This window comes from Lepus europaeus, chromosome 17, assembly GCF_033115175.1.
Source record: "Lepus europaeus isolate LE1 chromosome 17, mLepTim1.pri, whole genome shotgun sequence".
Lineage (NCBI taxonomy): Eukaryota > Metazoa > Chordata > Mammalia > Lagomorpha > Leporidae > Lepus > Lepus europaeus.
The window spans coordinates 67,902,327-67,915,463 of record NC_084843.1 but is presented as its reverse complement, the minus strand read 5'-3'; the positions used below and the strand labels follow the sequence as shown (position 1 = coordinate 67,915,463).

The window sequence follows — 13,137 nt, the reverse complement described above, 5'->3', positions numbered from 1 at the left end:
TCCAGCCACCAGGCTGCGGCTTTGTGCTTGGCTAACTCTTGGCTTCTGAGCAATGAAGTGGAGAGGGAAGAGGCACAGTGAGAACACGTTGCCCACCCACTCTGCCCTGCCACTGGGGGCGTGGGCAGCCTCTGGAGCCACTCCGGGACCTGCCGGCCTCCGCACGCAGGCTGGGTTTCCCCAGCGCAGCAGCAGCATGTGGAGTGGGCAGTGGCCTGCAGAGGCAAGGCCACCCTGCAAACGCTGGCTCCAGCCATCACGAAGGTGAGGGAGGTGAGGGAAGGTGACCCGGGGCCTGTGCAGTGGTGGTTCTGACCGGAGCGAGCTGGCTTGGTTTCTCTCCTTGGCAACCCACCCTCCTGCTCTGCCTGCTGCCATAGGAGTCCTGGACACTGCGACTCGGAGATTCTGGAATTGCTGGATGAAGGCGGGTGTCTTCATGGCGAGAGAAATGAACAAAATCGGGAAACTGAGGCCCAAAGAGAGCAAAGGGTCAGCCCGTGGTCAGGGGCAGGATTGGAGGTATGAAGGTTATAGCAGAGAGGCCAGCAATCCTGATGCCTCCCCCCGCCCCTTACTGATGACAAGCTGGGGCTCAGGGATGAGAAGGGGGCTGCCTAAGGTGACTGAATCAGCAGAAGCCCAGGACGGTCACACTGGGCTGGTCCCACGCAGCCAACACAGAGCTGCTCTCTGACCCCAACCTCAAGTTCGGGAAGTTGCAACACTTCCTTGTTTCCATAGAAACCGGCTACTGCTCCAGGAATACACTGAAATGTTTTTGTTCCCTCCTCTGCGCCGGCCCTGGGCCAGGCTGTGAGGACACAGAGCGGAAAGAGGGGGTGTGAGGAGGGGAGGCACAGACTCAGCACGCAGCGGGATGGTCCCGGGCGACGGAGGTGGGGGCGGGGGCGGCGGCAGAGCAGGCAGACCGCCGGGGGGGGGGGGGGGGGGAAGGAAACCCGGCTTCTGAGGGTAGGGAGGTCAGGGCTGGCAGCTCCTGAGCTGGGCTCTTAGGGATGAGCAGGAGTTCACCGGCCGAATCGTGGGGCTGCAGGGACTGTCACAAGCAAAGGCCCCGGGTTCGAGGGTGACAGGCGTGTTGACAACACAGGGTGGGTGAGGTGACAGAGCAGGGCGGAAGGGGATTCAGCTGGGGGCCACATGCAGAAGTCACAGATGCAAGGGTCCACGGGGCGCCAGGAACACTGCTCCACAGTGCTCCTTGTGGCGGCCTGGGGCATGAGAGGTGACAAGGCTCCGACTCCCAGCTCTGCAACCCCACGCCCTGCCCTCGGCCTGCTTCTCAGAGGTGGACAGGTCCCCAGTGGGCTTCGGGCACATCCTCAGGCAACCTTCACGAGACACCAGGACCTGACCTTGGCTCCTACTCGCGCTGACTTCTGCACACCGGGCCACGGGAGCCGTCTACAGAAGCTGCCCGGCTGACAAGTCCTTGTGAGCAGCTTGTCTGCTACAGTCCATTCTCAGCTCACCAGCCACAGGGGTCCTCTGAGAGGCCACAGGGCAGCCCAGGCCCTTTGCTTAGAGTCCTCTAGGCCTGCAGATAAGGCCCTCTGGGACCAGGGCCCTGATCACACTGTGGATTCTCCTCCCTCCCACCTCCTGCTTCATGCCAGCTACCAAGTCCCACTGGCCTCCTTACCTTACCTAAAGTGTGCCAAGCATGCACCTGCTACAGGGCCTTTGCACAGGCGTTTCCTTGCCTGGAGAGCTCTTTCCCAGATGTTCACGGGGTTCACTCCCTTGCCTCCCTAGAGGATCTGCTCATTATGTAGCCCCTGCTGAGAAGTCCCCCTCCCCCACCTACCCAGAGAAGTCCCACTCCCAACCCATCTCCCTGTGTCACTTATCCTGAGTTATTTTTTTTCCCAAGCATTTACTGTAAGTCACCGTGACCTCACACATTAAGTTTCAGACTTGTTGACTGCCTGTCTCACCTATTAGAATGTGAGCAGGGCCACTGTCAAGTTCACAGCCATCTCTCCAGGGCCTGCAGTTGTGCTTGTCACCAATAGACACTTGAAAAACATGAAGAATGAATAAGTTGGTCCATCTTGCTCAGGAAGCTGGGGAAAAGGTGGCCCAGGAGGGGCCCAGGCACTGCTCACCCAGGCTCCCTCACTCTCAGGTTGGCATGAGACCCCCCTCACTCTCAGGTTGGTGCAGCCCTGTGCAGGGGCTCCCCGGTCCTGGAAGGCGAGCAGGGGGTGGTCTGGGGGCCTGGAGAGCCCTGAAGGAGAAGAAACTGCTGTTGCACTGTCCGTCATCCAGGGAGCACCAGGCCTGGGTGGACCAAGCTCAGCTTCAGAGTAAAAAGGATGGCAGGAGAGGGAGGCCAGGCCCTGGGCGGGTGGGAGGGCTCAGTATCAGCATCTGAGAAATGATAGTGAGGACAGCATGAGCTCCAACCTGGGCCTCCTGGGCTCTTCAGAGTTCAGCAGTGGGGAGGGGGCATGTGGCTGACACAAGGCTGGAACTAGGACCGCAAGTTCAAGTCACGGTCTAGGCCAGCTGTGGCCAGCTGGGCCAGAAATAGTGGGCAAGGGGTCTCAGATGGGATCCTACTTCCACTCAAGGAGATGGCTGGCAGAATGCAAGGCAGCCCCATTCAAGGCAGCAAGGGAAAGGAAGTGCCTGACTATAGAGCAGCAGCAGCAGCAGCAGCAGCCATAGGCAGGGAGCTGGCTGTCCAGCAGAGACCCCAGGCCCAGCGGTTCTGGCGAGCACAGCCACAGCACAGGGCCCAGCAGCTTCACAAGATGACGGTGAGTTCCAGGCCAGGCTGGCACCAGCGCCGCAGCCAGAGAGGGACCAGTCCAGGATTTCTGCAGAGTGATGAGGCGGGGGCCGGGCTGTTAGCACCAGCTCTGCCAGGTGCTTGTGCTAAGATCACAGCTAAGTGAGGGGTTGGCCCGTGCAGCCTTTATGCACTGACATCCCACTGCCGCACATGGAACTGCCGCACACGGTACGGAACCACTACCTCCCTGTACAGCAGGCACAGGCCTGGCCCTCCCATCCGACTCTGGCCACAACCCCCAGGCAACACCACCATTGCTCCTTGTGGACAGCCCGTGTCTCAGGGGCCTCAGGACATCTGGACAGGATAGCAGCTGGGCAGAGAAAGGCTCAGCAAGAAGTCCAGCAGAGGCAGTCGGGGGAGAAAGCACAACTCACAGGTCCCGGGTGCCTCCCAGCCAGCGGCTCTGGTTCCGGGGCAGTGAGCATAGTGGGAAAGGCTCGGAGGACAGACGGCCTTCTAGAACCACCCAGCAGGTCTGGTCCTGCGGGAGCAGCAGAGGCCAGGATGCTCCCTTCCCTTGGGTCCCCGGAGAGAAAGTGTTGGGGCGTCCCCAGCCTACTCCACATCTCACCACCTGGACTGGGTCATTCCAGGTCAAGCCTGAGGTTGCCCAAGCTGCCCAGGCTCTTAAATCCCCAGGTTCAGGGGACACAAGAAGGCCACATAGCACACTCCAGTCTTGGACTCAGCTTAGAGAGAAGTCTTTGGGGACACAAGCCCTGGTGAGGAGCACGGAGAGGAGCCCCCGAGAACCTCACGCACCACATTCTGCAGTCCAGAGAACTGGGGGCGGGTATCCTTCCAGGCTGTACTAAGAAGGAACTTGTCGGCTGGGGAGGCCGGGAACAGGGTACCCCGTGGGGCACTGCAGGTGAAGCATGTGTCATGTGTGTAGCCTCCAAGGTCCTGGGAATCCCAGGCCTGTGAACACCAGAAATGGGCCAAGCCCTCGGGTGGGGCCCGGGCGCCTCCAGGGAGCAGACTAGGAGGGTAGGCAGTCCCCAGAATTCTAGGGCCCCCAAAGATGCCAGCCCCCAGAGCAAGCCCACGCCTTCTGCCTACTGTCACCAGCCCTGCAGAAAAAGCCCCGCAACACAGCAAGGGTGAGTCTGGCGAGGCTGGGAAGAATCCGAAGGCCATTTTCCGCAGGAGAGAAGTCGATGGGCGACCCAGTTTCACACCCCACCATCACCAAACGCCAAACAAAACTCCCAGCTCAGCTCTCTGCACGTCTCCCAGGATCTGAGGCACGAGGGTCTCAGAGGCCGAGTGGGCTGGGCAAACTGAGTGGGCCGTGTGTGGCAGGGGGGTGGGCATGATGGCTGAGGAGCCCTTCACTCACTCCCCGCCAGCTACAAAGCCCTCTGCTCAGAATCCCGGAAAGCTGGAGCCATGAAGGCTGTGCACCCACTGTGCAAGTATAGGAGCCAAGTTCAGGGCCAAAGTGGTCCTCACGCGCCCACTTCCTCTCCCCGAAACAGCGCAATGCTCCCAGCTAAGGGCTCCTAGGTCGTCCCCACCAGAACTTCTCAAGATCAGGGGCCTCGTGGTCCACCCACGAGGGGATGTTAACTCGGCAGGGTAAACAGTGCAGCCAGCAGAGCTGACCCCGGCCTCCGGACCCCCAGGAGGGGAGCCCTGAGTCATCCGGCCCCACCTTCCTAGAAGAGGGGGTGGGGGAACCTCCCCTTCCCCTGAATCCCCAACTCTTTCTGACACTTTGCCTCCCAGCACCCAGGTGTATCCAATAGAGAGCAAGATGGACAGTCCTACAGGGCGGTCAGCGGGCATGGCAGGCCACCCCCAGCTGCCAGTCACCCTCGGTCCCCAGGGGGCCATCCTAGCCTCTGTGCCGGGGCTTATGTTCCACTGTGAGTGACCTCGAGCCAGTGCCCTCCCCTCCCTTGGCTTTGGTTCTTTGGTTTCCTCATCAGTAAAAAGACAGGCCAGATTGAAAGCCAGGCTTATCAATACCAAGTCTTCAAGGCGGGAAAGGACACGCACAGGGCTGGGAGGGAAGCGTCTGGAAGGAATGGAGACCGAGCAAGCAGCACAACTGTTCTCCGCAGGGCCCAGCGACTTCAGACCCTGGGGTTGAGGACACAATCCTGACATGCACCTTTGTCAGAGTGCACTCGCAGGGGCACAGGGCAGGGCAGGGCTGGCTAAGAGGCCCCTCCAGTGCTGACAGCCAGGAGACCTGCAGACCCATCTCTGAGGACATCCCTGCCACCGGCCTTGCTTTGGGAACCGCCCAACCACAAACAGATCTGTGGTCTGTAACAAGAAGAGGAGACAAGGGGGCCAGAGACCCACAGGCTGGAGGGCGGCCAGAAGTCAGGCTGAGTGCCAAGAAAGCAGGCGGAGGAAGCCGGCGCCGCGGCTCACTAGGCTAATCCTCCGCCTTGCGGCGCCGGCACACCGGGTTCTAGTCCCGGTCGGGGCACCGATCCTGTCCCAGTTGCCCCTCTTCCAGGCCAGCTCTCTGCTGTGGCCAGGGAGTGCAGTGGAGGATGGCCCAAGCCCTTGGGCCCTGCACCCCATGGGAGACCAGGAGAAGCACCTGGCTCCTGCCATCAGATCGGTGCGGTGCGCCGGCCGCAGCGCGCCTACCGCGGCGGCCATTGGAGGGTGAACCAACGGCAAAAGGAAGACCTTTCTCTCTGTCTCTCTCTCTCACTGTCCACTCTGCCTGTCAAAAAAAAAAAAAAAAAAGCAGGCGGAGGGGAGATTTCTGTCCAGGTGGACACAGCCCCCGTTCTGGGAAAGGGGATTTTGCAGTAGCAGGTAAACCATCCCATGGACGGAGCTGTGAGTGCCGGCACTGGAGGGGGCCATTTGTCCAGCATGTCCGGAGGGGTTTGCTCCACAGGCTTGGGAAACATAGAGGGGACTTCAGGCCCAGAGCAGGGCGTGCTCTGCTACTCTGAGAGCTTGCTTTGGGAAACCCTGATGTAGAAATTCAGGCTCAGAGGGGTCCACGGCCATTTGCCCTCTCCCATGATTCTGTTCAATGGGATCCAGTTGACAAGGGTCAGCCTGTCCGGGTCTCCTCCCCACCACACAGGAAGAGGCAGCATCATGCCCAGCCTCTGCCTGCAGGTGGAAGGGTGAGGCTCTTGGCGGCCATGGCGGGAGGCCGTCATCTGTAGAACCAGGCTCCCCGGCGAGGCTGAACTCAAACATACTGGGGCTACTACATGGGCCTCTCGGCCATCCCTGGCCAGTCCTCAGTGCCACCGGAGAGATTGTGGATGGATCTGGAAGCTGGGATCCCAGGTGGTCCTAAGGCACCATGAGACCACCCCTGGTCTCACGGAGCCTCCTCACCTGTACCCCGAATGTAAGGCCATGGCAGTGATGGTCACGATAAATGACAAAGGTGATTGTGGCTGGGGCGCTTACTACGCGCCAGGAGGTGTGCTGGCTCCACCTCCCCAACCTTCCAGGAGGGCAGTGTGCTAGTTATTGTCATCCTACTACTAGTTATCACCATACCACTACTAGTTATCATCATACTACCAGCAAGTCCACTCTATTAATTAAGAAGCAGAAAGTCAGCTCTCATCTGCTGGTTCACTCCCCCAAATGCCCCTAACAGCCAAGGCTGCTGGGCTGGGCTAAAGCCCAGAGCCAAGAACTCGACCCGGGTCTCCTACATGGGTGGCGAGGACCCAACCACTTCAGTCTTCATCAGCTGCCTCCCAGGGTGTGCACTAGCAGGAAGCTGGGGTCGGCAGCAGAGCTGGGACTCGAGTCCAGGCACTCTGATAGGAAATGTGGGCATTCCAAGTGGCAGATTTCACCCGTGGGCCCAACGCCTCCCTAGCAAGTATGTTTTACAGAGATGCAAAACTTGCTCCAAGTCACAGAGCACGCAGCAGGGCAGAAGAGAGAGCAGAACCCAGGCCAATTAAGAAGAGACTGAAACAAATTAATTAGACCCCCACCCTCAAAAAACATTGCTGGCCATTAGGATATTTACGGTAGACTTTGCTGCGCTGTTTCAATGACATAAACAAAGACACCAGAGTCCCACTGGGTGACACACTCCCGTGGCAGGGGGACCATCCACAACCTGCAGCCATCCCTTCACCTCTCTGGCTTCCCACCTGCAAAACAAGAAGGTTGCACGGAGACCCTCGTGGGTCCTTCCCACTCAGAAACACAGGAAAGGGTTTCCAGACCTTTCCTTGCACAGAGATCTCTGTGCCCTGTCTGTCCAGCGGCCATGTTCCTGGCCAGCAGGAGCTGTGTGCTTCGTCTCCCAGCATCGGTCAAGGTTCACCAAGGAGCAGAGGGGGAGGTCTGGCAGGGAGCCCCAGGGACAGGGCAAGGTACAGGCATCTGGGATCGCCTCTCTCCTACTGGTCCCAGCCGGTTCTTCCTCCTGTGCCTTCACCTGGGCCAGACACAGGTGACTCCCAGTGTGGGGAGCAAGGAGGCCCCTGGCCTGCTTCCCCATCCACAGAGGAAGTGACAGAAGGAACTAGCCAGTGGCACACAGCAAAGGACACACCACATGGAGAGCTGGGGGTGGGGTGGGGTGGGGACCGGCAGAGGAAGCCACCCGTTTCACCCCCTTGACTTAATCAGGCCTTGGCAAATGAGAAACCTTGTACCCTAGAAGGTTCCTGTTTTGCTTCCCTCATGTCCACAATGTAATCAAACTTTAAAGCCCTGTGCTATGGGGTGGCGGTTCTAAAGCCAACCCAGGAGCGTCCCATCATCCCCTGGCTACAGGGGACCTGCGGTTGCTGTACTACACAGCCCCTCCTTAGCTCTTGGTCTGGAACCCAAAGCAGCCTTGCCCTCCCCAGGTTTTAGCAGGGCCTCCCCAGCACGGGTTGGAAAAAGCACTTATATATGTACCCAGAAGAGCAGCGAAGGGGGCCAGACTTGGCCAGTGGTAGAGGGTCAATATGTATTTAATGAACTACGGGTTGGGAGAGAGGGCTGGGCAGCTCTGGCTGTCACCCACTCACCGCCGACCTGGGCTAAGGCTAGTCATTGGTCTCTGCCATCCAGTCTCCTGGACTAGGAAAGGAGAGGCCACACTCGGGGCCCTAACTGGTCCCCCTGACTCTACGAATACATGCTTAGCCGTTCAAAGCCCAGCGCCCAGCGAGGTTCAGAAATGAAATGAGAAGGAGGCAGAGGGGAAAGCTCATCGGGAATGGGGGCAGCTTCCATGCAGACGCCAGAAAAGAATTCTGGGAGGAAGACCATTGAAAGTACAAAGACTGCATTTGACAGCAGCCCCTGCCCCGCCCCCCATCAGAATGCTCGGTCACTTGGGAATCTGCACTGGACTGGATCCTTCTAGAGGGAGTGGGCAGGATGGGACAGGTGAGTGCCAAGCAGGGAGCAGGCCTGCGGACAGATCACGCTTCCCAGCCTCTATCTCTGGGGGCAGATGTCTCTGGGGGGTGGGGGTGAGGGTGGGGGTGGGTTCATCAGCCCCCTTGGGAATTCCAGATCTGCCCTCAATTCTCCAGAGACAAAGTTGACAAAGTCAGACCACAGGTCCCCGACACTTGGCCACTACTAGCCATGGAGGCCCTGGGCCAGTCCTTGTCTTCCTGAGGGCCTAAGTCTGCTCCAGGAAACAAAGAAGGATTGAGCAGGTGGACCCCAGGGGCTGTCTGCTCTGCCAGCCAGTGATGCCTACTCTACAGAAAGACAGAACGCCCACCCTGGAGACTGGAGACGGTGGCTCCCGGTCCCCAGCCGGCTGTCTAGGGCTGGGGCTGGGGCAGCGCGGAGTCCCCACACCGTCTGTCCTCGGCAGCCTGTCACGGCCGAAACCTTCAAGTGGTTACAATTACAGCCGGGCTAACAGGATTAGGGGAGCACTGAAATCTAAGAAATCTAATTAGCTCAGACACCCCAGCCTCCCCCAGCACAATCCTGCAGTAACCCCAGCAGCTGAGCCTGCTGGGTGGGGCCCAAGGCCCTCCTGGGCTCCACTCATTACCTGTGCAGGTGTGCCAGGCTGGGCCAAGCTTCCTGGAGAGCTGCCAGCTCAGCCTGCCCGGCTGCACCCTGCCCTGAGCTCCAGCAGCTGCAGCCTTGTCCTAAGGTAGCACTCAGCTGAACCCCAGAAAAACCAAGCGCAGAAAGAACCACTCCACACAGCATGGGGGCCCACCCAGGCCAGCAGAGGGGGAGAATGGGACAACATTTGCATGGTTGGAAACCCTGACAGTTCAGGGAAAGGCCTTGGGCTGCACAGGGCCGGGCCAGGAAGTCCACTCCGGGTATAGCTCAAGGAAGCTCGGACCCTATGCCAAAAAAAAGGGGCACTGCCGCTGGGGATGTGGACAGAGGAGGTCCATCTGTGACCCCCCTGGGATCAGCACCCTGTGACCACATGCCCCCCGCTCCTCATTCTTGGAGTTCACATCAACCTGTGGCCGGGCTGGGGCTCTGGCTCCAAGGGCTGTGCGGGAGGCAGCAGAGCACAGCAGCGACAAGGCCTGGGGTTGAGTCCTGCCTCCGCCCAAGCTCGTCTGACCTCTCTCAACTCCGCTCTCCTCTCTGTTAAGTGGGGGTAGCCCCAGCGAGCGGCTGGCTTACACTGCTGCTGCTGGAGTTAAACAAAGTCAGTGACGGCTTCTCCATCCACCGAGCGGCATCGGAAGGCCGGGGGCCGACCCGTGGCGGGCAGCCAGCTGCTGGTGGTTAATTATTTATTTGCCCCATCTTCCTGCCCTTACCGAACTGCAAGCCCCTAAGGGATAGGAGCTGTCTTGCGGGTTCTGGGTGCCTCTCAGGCCACCTTCTTCACACTGTGGACTCCCAATAAACACCCGTGACATCAGCGCTGGGTCCTGAGCTGACCCCATCCCTCCTTATCCACCCCCTTCCTTCTTACATCCGTCCCAAGAGGCAACGGAGGTGCACACAGACAGATGACAGTGGGGCCTGTGGGCAGCCCTCGGAGGGGTTTCCGCCTCACCCTGTGTCAGTACCGCCTGCCTGGGCACTGGGTCTGGAACCCACGCTCTTTCAGGAAAGAAAAGCTCTGGAAGTCTCTAACACCTCAAACCCAGAGTGTGGTGGAGAACCAGCCCTTTGTGGTTTTATCCATTCTGCACCCAGACTCTGCCAGGCTTGCCGGAGCCACGTGCCCAGGGCGCTCATGCCTCATCCTGCTGGCAACCAAGGGGGAAATTAGTCCCTTGGACCCATTTTAAAGATCAGGAAACTGAGGCCTCAGCAAAGTTACGAAGCTCCAAAGCAGCCAGCAAGCTGCAGCCTCCTGAAATAGTTTCCTCTCCCACAGTTCCTTGGGCAATAGGAAGACCAGCACCCTAGGGAAGGGTTTCTGGCCTCTCCCCAGAGCCTTGTCTAGAGATGCTTTTTCTCAGCCTCCCTTCACCCCTGAGGGCAGGGCCCAACCTCAGAATCACCCCGGGGAGCTTAGAGCCCAGGCAGACTGCTGGCTCCCCCATCCTCAGGGGGCTCTTAAGGACAAAGAGGGCATGGGCAGGGGCCAGTGTGGCCTGCTGGGAGGTCAGGGCAGTGGCAAGGCTACAGCAGCTCCCAGGGCAATTATGGCAGCCCCGCCTTTGTTGTCCGCACAAAACCCCAGGAACCTCGTAAAGATGAGGCCCTGACAGGAGCCGGGCAAGGGCCCTCCAGAGCAAAGTTATGAATGAAAATGTAGGGGACCCAGTCGCAACCCGCGACCCGCAGGCCCTACTTCCTGGCCCCGGAAGGCTTCTGGACGTGAACTTGTTGGGGCCTGGATCTCTTGTAGTCACAACTCACCCCGAGACCCGGGTCACGGCATCCGCAGCTTCATCCCCAGGCACTCTGCTGTCCAAGTTAGCAGGCCAGGCAGGCCTCAGGGTGCCCCTTCCTTCCCGCCCCAGTGCACCCCCACTGTCAATCAAAAAAAGGGGGAAGCCGCAGCAGCACTTCTCTGCTGGGTCCCCCTTTCCCCCGCAGGTTTCTGGGACGAGTGGAGGGGGACACCTGTCGTAGGTTGGGGTGCATGGATGCGGGCCGGGGATGGCGATAACGCTGAGTTACTGCAGCAGGGAGAAGAGTACGTGCGTGCATGCATGTGCGTGCGCCTGCGTGTGTACAACTGGTGCTGCGGCCACAATCCCACCGTTTCTGGATCTTTTCTCACTTTCCTCCTGGCTCCCCCTTCCCAAACCTTCCCTGGGAAGGAAAAGAAACACTCTGTCCCCAGGAGGAAGGCAGCAACCTCTGTCTCCTACAGACGAGGCTACTCCTTCAAAGTTCTGTTCGGCCAGTGATTCCTTCTTCCCAGCGAGCCCCGACCATCAGCCCAGCTCTTGCACACAACCCCTCTCCTCCCCACCGCCCCGCCAACTCTGAGAAGTCTCAACTCTTGGGCTTGCCATGTGAAAATAGTGTTTCATAACCTCGTGGCTTGGGACAAGGGGAGGCTTCTGTCCTTTTGGGAAAAACAAACTTCAGGGCGATCATAAAAATCAGAAGAAAACACCCCGGCCCTGCAAACGCACCCCCCCCACCCCGAGCCCCGAAGTCACACGTGCTCCCAGGCAGACAGTGGGGCTTTCAGTGTGGCTTTTGTTTGATGCTGGCGTTTCAACATCCTCAACTTTAAGAGGGAAAGGTCAGCCTAAGGCTCCCGGCATTCACAAACCCACCCCGCCTCTGCACAGCGGCCAGGGCACCGGCGGGTGAGGGGCCAGGAATCCTCCTGGCCTCCGGACCCCTTGAAAAAGTAGCTAGGACGGAGGAAGCCAGGGTACTTGAACCCTCATCCAAACTTTACTGCGCGCCTACAGGCAACTAACTTCCCCACTCCTGGGACCAAGCAAACGCCAGCCCAGCTCCCTGCTCCCAGCGCTGGCCTTCCTAGCCCTACCTTCAAAAAAAAAAAAAAAAAAACAATAATAAGCAAACTCAGGCACCTCTGGGAACAGCCTCTGGCCTCCTGCCCTGCCCTGTACAACCAGCCTGTCCTCACACCCACGAGGGAGGAGGAGACAGCGCGGCTTAACCCTCTGGTCTGCCAGGCCTGGCTCCCGGCTCGCAGCAGCGAGACAAACTGTTGCTCAAGAAAATCCTCCAGGAAACGCTGGGCACCAGGAGGCAGCTCGGAGCAAGCAGCTTCTGCACCCCGGCGCCACGCCAGGGCTTCCATGGGCACTGCCCACTGCCCTTTCCAATCCCCCATGCCCAGGGCTGCCCGCCCAGGGGGCTCCATACGGCCATGGCAGAACAGGGAGGAGGGCCAGGCTGGCGAGCAGTGCCCTCACCCCGCCAGCCCAGCCGCCAGCTTCTTGGAGGACCTCTGAGAGAACATTTGTTTGGGCTGCCAAGTTAAATCTTCCTCCCTCATGTCAGGGCATTGGAAAAGCAGTCAGGGGAGAGGAGGAGGGGCAGAGCGGGGGAAGGAGCCGCGGGAGGGAGGGAGGGCGGTTGGCTGGGAGGGAGGGAGGCAGGCCCGGAGCCCCAGTGACTCGGGCACTGCCTGCCCGGGAGGCTCGCGGCTCCCGGGCAGGCGCAGCGGGGAGACCCGGCATCGAAGCAAGGGACCCGGCCGCCGGGTCTCCCGGGGTGGGCGCAGGGTGCCGAGCGCCCTCGGCCCCAGAGCGGCAGAGGCCCCTCGCTCTCTGCCCGGCTGGAGGCGCGAGGTGGGTAGGGAAGGCAGAGGAGGAAAAGTTTGCGGCAGGTACAGGGGAGGGCAGGGCGGCCCCGCCGCCGGGCTGTCCCCCAGGGAGGGGTGGGGGGTACGGGCCGGCCGCCCTGGCGCGCTCGCGTCCGCCCGCCCTCCCGCCCGGGTTGTTTACATTCCTGGAGTGTCTTTTAAACCCGGGGCTGAGGCCGGCTCCCGGCCTTCTCCGGCGGCTCCGGGGCAGTCTCCCGTGAAAATCCGCTGGCGCACAATGGCCGGGAAGGCGGCCGCCCCTCGCCCGCGCCCCCGCCGCTCCGGGGCGGAGGGGCTGCCCCTGCGCACCGCGCCCTCTCCCCGCCCGGCCGGCTTCCCAGACAGATGTCCCCGGCAAGGGGGCGACGCGCGCCCGCTGCCCGCGCCCCGGGCGCCGAGGCCGCGCTCCCCACGGCTTTCTCCACAGCTCAGACGCCAGGAATGTGAAAGGAGCGCTAGGGCCGGCTCCCTCCCCCTCAGCACCCCCCACCGCCCAAACCCCAGCTCTGGCCCGGGCCGGTGCCCCAGCCTCCGCCCCGGCCGGCCTCCCACTCCCCCCGGGGCCACGGCCGCCCGGGACGGAGAGGAAGAAAGAACACGGGGAAATTACTTTCGTATTTGCAACGCGCGCGCGCACACACACACGCACATC

General features: G+C 60.6%; 1 protein-coding gene across 4 annotated transcripts in view; it reads right to left on the bottom strand.

Annotated features, from left to right (window-relative positions):
* The window catches only part of ZMIZ1 (zinc finger MIZ-type containing 1), a 213,501-nt gene that overhangs the window by 199,553 nt on the left and 811 nt on the right, over positions 1 to 13,137 (bottom strand). The window lies entirely within an intron of this gene.